We start from the raw sequence: 12,231 nt of genomic DNA on the forward strand, positions 1-12,231 counted from the left end.
AAAGAGGCACAAACCGCATACAAACTGCAAGCGGACAAACACCGGCGCCAACAACCAACGTTTCGGGTAGGGGACCTGGTCTACCTATCCACCAGATTCATCAAATCACTGCAACCGTCTAAGAAACTGGCCCCCAAATTTATTGGGCCATTCCAGGTGACACAAATCGTGAACTCAGTCACGGTGCGCTTGGACCTGCCCCATAATTTAAAGAGGCTGCACCCAGTGTTCCACTGCAGCTTACTCAAGCCAACAAGTGACCCCTCCCGGTGGCACCCACGCACGCCCCCCCCCACCAGTGATGATAGACGGACAGCAACACTTCGAAGTGAAGGAGGTACCGCAAGCTGTGGGGCTCCCTCCAATCCTAGTAAAATGGAAACACTTCCCACACCGAGTGGGTCACTGCCCGCGACATCCAGGCTCCCGACCTGGTCCACAACTTCCATACCACCTATCCCTCCAAACCCGTGGCTTGACTTTCTAAAGGGGGGCAGTATGTCATGATCACCGTTGTGATGCTTGTGACATCGCAACGGCTTGCATGACAATACAGGGAAATGGGTCCCTGGCGGATTAAGGCAAAAGGCAACCATGAAACAAAAAGATAGCAACAGGTGCTGGAAACTAAGTAACAACCAAAGCCGGCGGCGTGGAAGACAAAGATACAAAGTTGCCAAAAGGTAATTGACAAAACAACAGGAGAGGCGCGCCCGAGCTGTCAAAGGGATTAAGAGCCTGATCGCCTGGCAATGAATCATTACCGTTCAGGAAGGCGATCGAGGCGACGCCCAGAGCACAGGGGGGCTGAACGACCTCTCACCTGACAAGGACGAAACCGGTGGGACTCGTGGGATGCACCTGAAATAAGGTGGGGTGGAGCGCTGACCGGCGCGGGCTATTTAAATCCCGTTCCGGCGCGCTCCCCTCACTCTCAGCTTTTTAAAGGCATGCACTCTGTTCTCAATAAAGCCAGAACCTAAGCCTACGCTAGCATCTGTGTCTTTACTGGTTAGCAGGCAGAGCTTGACAACAGCCCTGTGAGGTGAGTTGGGCTGAGAGAGAGGGACTGGTCCAAGGCCACCCAGCTGGCTTTCATGCCTCAGGCAGGACTAGAACTCTCAGTCTCCTGGTTTCTAGGCCAAACCCACTAGACCAAACTGGCTCTATAATCCTTTTTATAAAATGGCACAATTAGGTGAAAACTAGTAATCAACTTTATAATCCAACCAAAGGTCCTGAGGAAGGTGGGTTCACCCATTAGACAATTTTCTGATTTTCTAGCTAGACCTGGGACATTAATGGAGATGGAGCATTTTGTTCTGTTGGGCAAAATAACAGCCAGTGTCCCCACCAGCTTTTACTTATCTTCCATGTTCTATAAAACTGAGAATGGTTCACAGGAGAAAGAAAAAGCAGCCACATTTTTGCATTCCTTTTTTTTCTTTACTTTTTTTGTAGAAGAGGAGAAGGAGGAGGAAGCCTCAGATCCTCTGTTTAGATTAAATATGGAAGCTTTATACCCTAATGTTCCTTAAAGACCATCTCTTGTTATTTGATCTAGAAAAAGTTTCTCTGGTCTGAAACAGGTCAAGAAGATTTATGTCAGTCTATACCAGGCTTGGCTACAAATTTTGGTTCTCCTGATTGCCAGGCTCTTTGGCAATTGCCTCAACCTGTAATTTTTTCCAAGTAAGATTCGCACATAGTATCCTTAGTTTTATGGAGGTGAAATGGATAGGGTTACAAAAATTTCAGCAACTGAAATATTTCCTATTCCTATTTCCGGAAATATTTTCCTATTCCTATTTCCTAACCAATTTACCCCGATATATTACGGCAGAGACTTTTTAAGGTGTTTTATTTTTCCTAATAGCCTTCCTGTGATCCAGCAAAGAGGTGGTCTTTTTACTGGTAACAGAAAAGCTTGCAGCTGCCTGTTTCCATAACCATCTCCTGAATCTTATAGAGTACAGTAAGTCTAACATCATTAATGATAAAAACAATACTATTATTAATCAAGTGCTTTCACCAGGATGTATTGTAATGTATTTCGGATAACTCGTTGGAATGCATAGAGAAATTCTGAAGAATAGTCAAGCTATGCTAAACAGTCTTGAAGATGGAATTTGGCAATGCTTTCTGTGGTATGGTTCTTTGATCTAGACAATACTGTATGTGGTCTTCCAGGTGTTATTGAACTCCAGTCTCAAAAGTGTCAGACAGCAGAGCCATTGTGAAGACTTATGGGAGTGCAGCAATATCTGCCGGGACATATATTGCCCATTCATATTACAATCCTTTGTGGAAATTATCCCTGAATAGGCTACAGTTCCTCATGCAGCAGGAAATGCTGCCCTATCACAATATCCTATCAAACATAAGCCCCATGCAGACCTCCCCGTTCGACACAGAAAGAGCATAGTCTCAGCAAGGAGTCTGAGGATATTTTGCACAAAGCAACATTTCAGTCTCTTTTGTGGTTTTAGGTGGGAAACTGAGTCCACTCCATGCTACGTTTGTACTGTATGTATAGACTGTATGCATGCATGCAACAATACAATGTTGGATATGCAGATACTGTATGGAGAAGTGCAAGTCCATATTTTAACAGACCCCTGTAACATACATACACATACATTTCTATATACACACATGAGAACAAAATGGCTTTCCACTGCTATCTGGGACTGAGGGGAATTGAACTTTGAAATATCAGGCCAGTACGTTCCCTTCTACTATTGAAGACTAGTATATTACTGTAGGGAAAAAAATAAGAAAGAAAGAAGGAAGGAATGAATGAAAGAAGGAAAGAAAGGAAGGAAGGAAGAAGGAGAGAGAGAGAGAGGGAGAGTTACTAGCTCAGTATCAGAGTCAGTTTTGTTAGTTGTTAATATTTTTAATCCATGAATTTCCAGCATGATACCTGGGTAATAAACGGTGTACCCAAAATCAAGTTTCTTTGAATCCACCGCACTCCCTGCCCCGCCCAATTTAATTTTTTACCTCTTGAATGAAACAGTTAATAGGAAGCTAGCAGATTGCAAATGAAGGACTAGTTCCATGAACCAACTTGTATCTCTAACAATGCCTCTGGCCCCACATTGGCCCCAGAGGCACTTTTAGCCAATCAAATGGTGGATGCCCAGAGTCCAGTGGTTCCTTTGCTTTACTGTATAGTGCAAGCTAGGGAAAGCACGCAGAGCATGGCTGCCAGAATTCTTGCCAAGCCCTTAAAGACAGCCACGATCAAGGCCCCATGACTGGAGAGGAATAGGGAGGGGGCTTCAAATGGAGGAGTCAGCAGCATTCTGAGCTGCTGCCAGCTCCCTTCTCTTTTTTATGCAATCTCTGCCAGATTCAGCCTGTTTCTGAACCTGCATTTTTCTTCTGCTGGCTTCTCCCACCACATCAACTTTGGTACTGTTCGGTTCTGTTTTTGGAGAGTTATCCTGCTGATGGACAGACAGACCGAGAGACAGAGTCCCAAGTGTGTTAATGTTATTTCTTTCCAATATACCCTTGGGCTGGAAAGAATAATAAGGGCATTGGATGACTGGCCATAGCTCCCATGGCAACCATTCTAAGAGGGCACCCATAACATGCACCCCAAATTCCAGACATATACACTAGCCCCCAAGGGTCGTGTCAGCCTTGCAGGGTAGTCCATACAAAAAGCACCCCCAGAAGTACTGGCTCTAACTTTATTGTAAGGTTACATTAACAGAATCTTTTAATTCTGAAAGCACATCTCTCTCCCCTCTAGCCTTTACAGTCCAAGAAACTAGGGAGGGTCCCTTCTGAGATGTTTGCCATGCCCCCATTCCTTCTGTGGGCTCAGCTGCCTCTTATCTGACCATTGCCTAGTCTGCGGCTATTCCTCCTGTCTCCCAAGGTCATTCCCACAGACCATTACCGGTTCAGACCCACTGCTACAATATATACCACTTGCTACAACTGAAATGTACTTTAATCCAATGGTTTTTTTCTTTCTTTTAATGAACTGTATAGTGCTGTTCTTTCATATATTAACAATAGGCACTAAAATGATTGTTTCACACTTGTTAATTTGCAAGATTTTAAATGCTATTTTTCAAATGAGAAATTGCTTATTGCACATGCAGGAGAAAAGCCAACTGTAATAAAAACAGCAAACGTGAACATTCATGTAATTTATTCAAGGTAATAGTATAGAATAAATAAAACATTTTATGTGAAAGAAGAAGAATAAAACAGCAACAGTAATTTAAAATCATTCTAAAATGTTGGGAATTCTTTAAAATATGGCACAGGTGGGCAATGAAATAGCTTATGGCCTTCCCTGCAGAGCTCATCCCATAACATGGGTGCCACCACTGGAAAGGCCCACTATGTAACCCAAGAGATCTTAACCAGAAAAGTTGTAAAGCAGAGCAGATCCCACTGGCCCAAAAAGATGAGGGGACTCACGCAGGAAAACCTGCAGCGGCAACATTCGTAAACTTCACAAATGCTTATATAGCTGATTTTTTCAAAATGGCCATTTTATTTATTTATTTATTTATTTATTTATCTATCTATTTTCTTTTCTTGAATTTCTTCTATTAAATTCAAAAATTAAATTGCTCTGAGAGGTGGTATCTAGAACTAAGGAGCAATGGGGGCCTTAAAGCCTGTTCTGCTTGCAGCTTTTCTTGAGTTATTGTTGTTGTTGTTATTGCTATTGTTATTGTTGTCATTGTCGTTATAACTTATTCCATTTCTGGAGACTCTGACTGGCTTATGATATTAGCGGTAAATAAAAAATAATCAATTGACACAATTATAACCAATCAGTCCACTACGCCACCCTTCATGGCAGCATATTACCTGTCTCCAAACATCCCTCTGTACAGCCATGTTTTCACAGCTCTCTGAAAATGTACTAAGGAGGAAGTTGTCCAAATATCCAGGGGTAAGCTATTCCAAAAGAGGAGGGCCATCACAGGGAAGGTTCAAGCCCAGGGGCACTGAAAATGGCATTTCCTCAATAGTGGGACCCTCAACCTTCTCTCCCAGATGTTATTGGATGGGCAGATTTAATTTAGACAAAGTGGTCACTGAAATATCCAGGCTCTGAGACATAGAGGGCTTTGAAGGTAACAACCAACACCTTGACTTCTACCTGGAAGCTATCTGGCATTGAGCACAGCTCCCACAGACAAACCTTGATTCACCTATTAACTACCTGGGCCATTGCATGTTGCAGTAACCAAACCTAACTCTCTTCTGTCCTTTTCTGAGTTATTAATTTCACTCCACCCTCTGATAAGGTAACAGCAAACAATCTGGCAGAAAGTTAAACCCATCTTTCCTAGCTTCTTTTGCTGTAACTGCTTTGCGGTCCTTGAGAATAAGCTTAGCTTAGGTTTTCCAACCTTAAAGGTAATTAGTGAGGATAGAAATGCTGGAGTTGGAGAGTGAGGGACAACTCATTTGTAGTTGTGCCAAAAGACCCCGCCTAGGACCCCACCTTTTTTAATGCCTTCAAGTCAGTTTTTGACTCCTGGTGACTGTCTGGACTATTCCCTGCAGTTTTTTGGCAAGGTTTTTCAGAAGTGGTTTGCCATTGCCTCCTTCCTAGGGCTGAGAGAAAGTGACTGGCCCAAGGTCACCCAGCTGGCTTTGTGCCTAAGGTGGGGCTAGAACTCCCGGTCTCCCAGTTTCTAGCCTGATGCCTTAACCACTACACCAAACAGGCCCCCTAGGACCCTTAAAGTATTAAAAAAAGCAGCTGTGTAGAATCAGTCTGTGATTCATTACTCATTCACCATGATGCCTTAAGTTAGCTGAATACTTATGATCTCATGCCAACTAGAGGCCAAAGAGATCTAAAGCCAAATTCTGTGTCCTTTTTTATCTCTTGAATGCTGTGTCATTCAGCTGACTCACATTTAACTATGTTCCTCTCCACATAGATTTTTTCTGCTCATCTTCTTCTTGATTCTATCCCATCTGTTCAGTCTGATATACATCTCACTGTATTTTAAATCCTCCACTTCCTTGTCCCCATGTCCTTCCATTGTAAACCTGATTATGCACAAAATCAAGTTTCTCTCCATGAATTTTTCTTTATTCTGATGCTCTTGGAGATTACCAATATCACAACCATTTCCTTCCCCAGAAAAGAGACCCAGCCCATCCAGGGGAGTCAGAGATAACAGGAACTGACTTAGGTTGTGATACTGGCAATCTCTTAAGGGCATCAATAGTTTCACTATCTTCCACACCTTCAGGTACAAGAATCTCTGTTCCCATCTCAGCTACATCTTAGTCAATCTTACAGTGTCAGACTTGCTGATAGTCTATATTGGATCAATCTCTGCCTTCTAGATCTATAACTAGTGTAGTAGTTGTGGCTTTTGCATGATGCCTGCTCATTTACAAATCACTGTGAAACTTATCTAGAATTGAAAATGCTGAGTTCTAGTCACTTTGCTCCACTTCCATCTGGACCACCTGAACCTTTCATGGTCGTGGCTGTATGTGAAAGGTAAGTATTGCATTCTGCTTTTTGTGTTTACATTGGAAACATGCTGCTGAATATTATCTAATTTTCTTAGGAACATTCCCAAAGAGCTACTGCACTCATGTGGACCAGGCTAGTATACAACAAACAAGTTAAATAATGTTATATGTGCTGTTCCTCTTCTTCTGCTGCTTTGGAGTCCCATTGTCTATAATTGAATTCTTGTATGATTATCTTCTCACCTGAGAGCAGCAACTATTAGTACTATGTTTCTCCTGTCTTCTATTCCCCTCCTCCAGTGATGAGACACAGCATTTTAAAAAAGGGCAGCAGATAGCACAGCCATAACAGTAAAAATATGTAGATGTTTAATTGTGCAAACTTGAGAGTTACATCTGTGGAAAGATGTATAAGAAGATATGAAGTTGTCATACACTCCATAGTTCCTCCTGTTCAGTGCACTTTTGTTCAGCCAGCATTATCTTCCTCCAGCCCAGCTGTCAGATATTCTTTTAATAAGAAAAGCCCAGGGACCAATCTATACTAGTATTCTTTCCCATCAATAACATCTAGTTCACTTGTACAGCACATGATATATTCCCCAACCAGTTCTTATGATGCTATTTTTTCCATTTCCCCCAACTTCTTCATTATTTATTGTAATGATTGCCGTTTCCTTGTGCTACATGAGATGTATGTTCCAGTCTCATGATATTACACTGCTTACCAATGGGAATAATTTAAAGTTGTAGAACCTTTTGCAATATTTTGTCTATCTTTGTCCTCAGGTGGAATGGAGAGATACTGTATTTGAAGGCAGGAAATCAATGTGTGTTGTTTATTTTTAGGGTACTTTTCATGATGCATATACACAACTGTGCAATCAGATATAATAGACAAAGACAACACAAATAAAGAGAAAACTAGAACTTAATGCACTGAATATTCCTCAAAAATGAGCTACCTACACAAAGCACATTATTCTTCCATAGTTATTGAGGTGCATATGGTGTTACTAGTTTGTTTGTTTTAATTATCTCTCATTTCTGCAACTGTAGTCTTGTAGGTAGCTTATGGCAAGTACTTTTGCTATAACCACAAATATTAAAACACACACAATTTTTCAGATCCTTCTGAATTATATTATTCACTGTACCTATTTTATTCTAAGTACAGTGAATATTAGGCTGCATTCTCAAATATGTGAACCCCCAGAAGGCAGATTTTTCATTTTTTTAAGCACAAGGGTATGCCTACGAAACAAAGGAGATCCAGCATAGAAAGTGTCCAGAATTTAACACAGGAACTTATCTATGCAAAGCACATATTCTATCACTAAACAATGTTCTCTTCTAAAGAGGGAAACTGTAGCCAATTAGAAGCAGTTGTCTAGTACTGTATGACATTTGAACCCATGTCTATGATTTCCTGAGGCAACACTTTTGACCACCTTGCTTCACAGCTGCAGGTCAATGCACAATTTTTCTGAGATAAATTAAATATGATGTAAAATGTATAAAAGCATTTAATGTGTAGGGTTTCTCCACCCAACATAAGTAATAGTTACATTAGTACCTAATTATACTTCTAAGGAATAGAGGTGGATCATTTCTCCCTTCTACAGCCTAATAGAAATTCCTGTAACTGTTGCCCCAAACATACATATTATGTCCACCCTGTTCTGGGGCAGTCTTTCCAATTTGGCTAAAATTGTGGGAGTTATAATCCCATGAAACTTCACTATAGATTGTTCTATCAACTTCAGCAGGAAGGAGGGCAACTTTCCCCATATTAGGATGAGGATTAAATTTACATCCCTTATCAGGCTTCTCTTATCCACTCTAAGTGTTCAGTCTTTGCCTTACTTAGTTTAGATGAAAAGGAAAAGTAAGGCTAAGTGTCATTTGTATATTGATGAAAGCTCAGCCTACATCCTCAGATGTTTTTTTACAATGGTTTCATGCAGATGCAAAGCAATAATCTCCCAGCCTGATATTCTCACAATGGCCAATCAAATTGGAGCAGAATTGCTTTAAGTCGGTTCTCCAACTCAGAAAGTTGGTCCAGAAGGATACTGTGGCTGGTGATATTAAAAGCAGGTGAAAGATTGAAGCGAATCATCAGGGATGCACTCCCCCCACCCACTCTGTGCAAAGACATCCCACAGGAGTAAATATTAATGCATGCAAATTTGTGCTACTACTTGGCCCACAACTGTGATTTCTCCTTTTGTTGTTTCCCCTTCTGCTGGCTATTGCAGAAACTACAGAAAGACATTGGTCCCTGTACTGTTCTGTTTGTTCCATATTATGTGGGTTACATCAACAGGATAGTCCCTGTATCATGTGCATTTTGACTCCTGAACCTCAGTGACTCTCATCCATGGCTAATCATCATTCCATCCATCAAGTTGCAAAGCAGTAGAAGCAGTCAACCACAGCACAGAGAGAGAGAGATGGTTGTGGTGATGGGCTTCCTGTTGCCATGTCCTTCCTTTGCACTATAAGTAAGAACACATCATACCGAATACTTTGAGGTTTAAGTGGTCTCCATTCATTCTGTCTTTTCTAAGAGCTCACCTTTAAAACCTCATCATGTTCTTCTTTATGAAAAACAAGTCAATCTAGACCAGAAGCAGTTAAGACTAAGCCAGACAGGGCAGAAAGAGAGGGTGAAGGACCCCGGTATACCCCACTGGCTGTCCCTGGAGTAACTTAAAATTCGAGCATTCATCCCTTGTTGCCGTAAATGTAACTTTTTCCCCCTACCAGTAGTTCATAGAATGGGTATAGAGCCCCATGCTTACTGTAATTTATATATCAGTATATTTTATTTTTTAAGCATTGCTTTTAGTCTTTTGATTTATTGTACCCATCTTTCAGTTTATTGAAGATGTATAAGTGTACCTACCTTTCTCTGGAATCTGTACCTTAGGAGATCATTGCTTTTTTTTTTTGGTGTCACTTTTGGAAGCAGTTCCCTTTTTGAGATCCCAGCAAAGTAATGGCGAACAAAGAGAAAGATGGTTAGTAATTGCCTTTCAGTTTCTCTGAAGGCAAATGGCCCACTACTCCCTGCATTCCTTGGCAATGATCAGCCTTTGGAGAATATTAGGTGTGCCAGGTTGCATTCCCAGTTCACACAGGCCCATGAGAGGTCTGGCAAATACAGTGTGATGCTCTGCAGTAGATCAGTTGGTCAAATAAAGTGTTCCCTGAAGCTTGAAATCCAGATCTTGGCCCTTGATGTTTCCCCTGGAGGTATTGTTGCACCTTCCTTAAGCCTGGGCTTCTTGTGACAGCAGACGTATGCGATGATGCCTCTGCTGATTAAACTTTTCACATGCATTGCCACTTGGCCAGGACAAGTGCTCTATTATCAAAGGGGAAGGGAATAAAAAGTGCCAGTTTGTGCTGAAAGATATTTGGTGAGTTCCTCCCTGAGGTAGTATTCTAACTAAAAAAATAAAAACAAAGAAGAAACAAATGTAGCTCAGTTGGCTGAATATGGCAGAGGAAAAAAGAACAAGAGGAAGAGGAGAGGAAATAAAATATTAAAATACAGAAATGGCAGATGATGAGGAGCTCTGCGAAGAGTATTAAGGAAAAGCAGAACGGAGTGTGGAGAAAAACCAAGGAGAAGAAAATAATGAAAAGGACAATGTCAGAATCCACACAACAAAGAGAAAGGAACACAGGGGTGACTACAGAAGGACCCCAACCCACAATCAGCCTTTCTCTCAGATGTTATACATGGACCTCCCCACCAATCCAAGAAATGAAATCCTTATATGCTTGCTTGTTTTTTATTGTTTTTAGTATTTGTGTATTCACTTCTTTTGTAAAAATAAACACAGTCATTTTTATTCTTTGTTATGTTTAAGCTGTTAAGCTGTTTTATACAGTATAATTAATGTTTATTTAAAAAAACAGACTCAGGAATGCCATTATGGGAACTATACATCTAATAAGGGGTACACAATGATCCATATTTATAACTTACCCTAATGCCATCAGGGAACCAATCATTTGAGCTCTGGGAAGAGTTATCCAGGGGTTCTCCTGTTCTCTTCAGCCGTCAATGCTAAGACATCTTAAACATGTGACACTGAAGGATATCCATCCCATCCACACTCATATCCATCAAATACTGTTCCAAATCTAACAGGCATCACCCACCAATCTTGCAGATATAGAAAAGAAATAATTTCTAAAAATATTAGTCTTTTGAAGAAAAAAAATGAGATTCATGGTTGATTGTCAAAAACAATATATCATTCTCCATGTTCGTTCAATCATAACCCCATCCATTCAGGAAGAACCATCCATTCATGGTTGCCTCTAAAACAGTAAAAATCCTAGTGTTTCCTTTTAAATATTTAGCTTTTGATACTCAACTTTAAACAGTAACAGAACTGAACAGCTCACATTGCTTCTTTCACGAATATTCATGTAGCTCAGAGAGGAAGGTGGGTAAAGTGAGGAGGTGAAGCCCTTGCTTGGAAAAACAGAACCGATCTGAATGTTCATAGAGAAATACTGGAGGAAGGGATTTCTCAACCTGCAAGGAATACCGCTGATCTGTGCCGGGATTGACTCTTGTGTTCTTTGTTTCTTGGATGTTTACAGAGAGATCCCTGAATTTAGCTGGATAATAGAGAAATAAACGAAGCACCCCATAAGTAGCACACTAATACTTTGTACTGGGTATGCACATTTGTGTTGATAATTCCTATTAATATATTATATGCTGCTTCTTATGAAAACACCCTGGAGCAGGACTAATGTCATCCCTTATTTTCTTGACCCAGCCCAGGCATTTCTAAGAGCTGCCAAGGGAGAGGAAGTGAGCCCTCCCCACTACTTCGAACAGCACGGGCTTAGCTACATCTTTGCTGTCAGAAGGTATAAAAGGTAGCCACAATAATGCCCTTAATGTGCCTTTTTCTCCCAAGTTGGTCTCAATACTTCCAAGAACAGGTATTTGGATTTTGCTCTGCATTTCTCTGCCTTCAAAAACAACCTGAAATGGTACTTCTGAGCACACAAGTTAATCTCTTTCACAAGCCAGAAAAGCACCTTCACTGCACTGAGACGCCCAGCACCTCAATGAGCAAGATGGCGTATTGGCAGGTCACCAAGAACTTTCCACCTCAGAGTGAATAATTGCCCAAACAAATGGATTTCCCTCCTCCCTTGGGTAGCTCACAAATGTGCATCTTGCAAGCACCACGAGAAACTCTTCCCCCAATCACGTCACACAAAGGTGAAAGGATGAATTAATCTTCCTTGCCTGACACTCATATAACTAGTTTTCTTCCTTTTCCTTCCTGTTTTGTAAAATAGATGCATTGCCTTGTATGTTGTAGTTTTTCTTTCTTTTTGTATATTCCATCAACAAAACAAAATAAACCAAACCCAGGGTACCTGTGGGCTCTGGTTCCTGCTGTGGCCCTGTTGTTGCCGCCTTCCTAGCTGTGTAGCTCTGGCCATCTCAGTCTTCCAGAGTTCTGCCCTTTCTTCCATAGATGGGAGATTAAAGTTTCCAGTGTCGCTTAATTAGGCTTCCCCCAAGTGACCCCCAAATCCCTTGGATTAGAGGGGGTCCAAGCAGTGGGTGTCACCTCATAATCAGCTGAGCAGCTTGGAGCTCAATGCAGTTTAATGGAGAGAAGGTGGGGGAGAGAATTAGGGCAAGCTTGAGCCTGTATGGCAAGGAAAGGTGATCTAATGCCTTCCGCAATA

At 41.3% G+C, this 12,231-nt stretch overlaps 1 pseudogene; it reads left to right on the top strand.

Annotated features, from left to right (window-relative positions):
• Positions 1-4,876: 4,876 nt before the first annotated feature.
• LOC134492426 (blue-sensitive opsin-like) lies at positions 4,877-9,200 on the top strand (annotated as a pseudogene).
• The last annotated feature ends 3,031 nt before the right edge of the window (positions 9,201-12,231 follow it).

Source organism: Candoia aspera, chromosome 2, assembly GCF_035149785.1.
Source record: "Candoia aspera isolate rCanAsp1 chromosome 2, rCanAsp1.hap2, whole genome shotgun sequence".
Taxonomy (NCBI): domain Eukaryota; kingdom Metazoa; phylum Chordata; class Lepidosauria; order Squamata; family Boidae; genus Candoia; species Candoia aspera.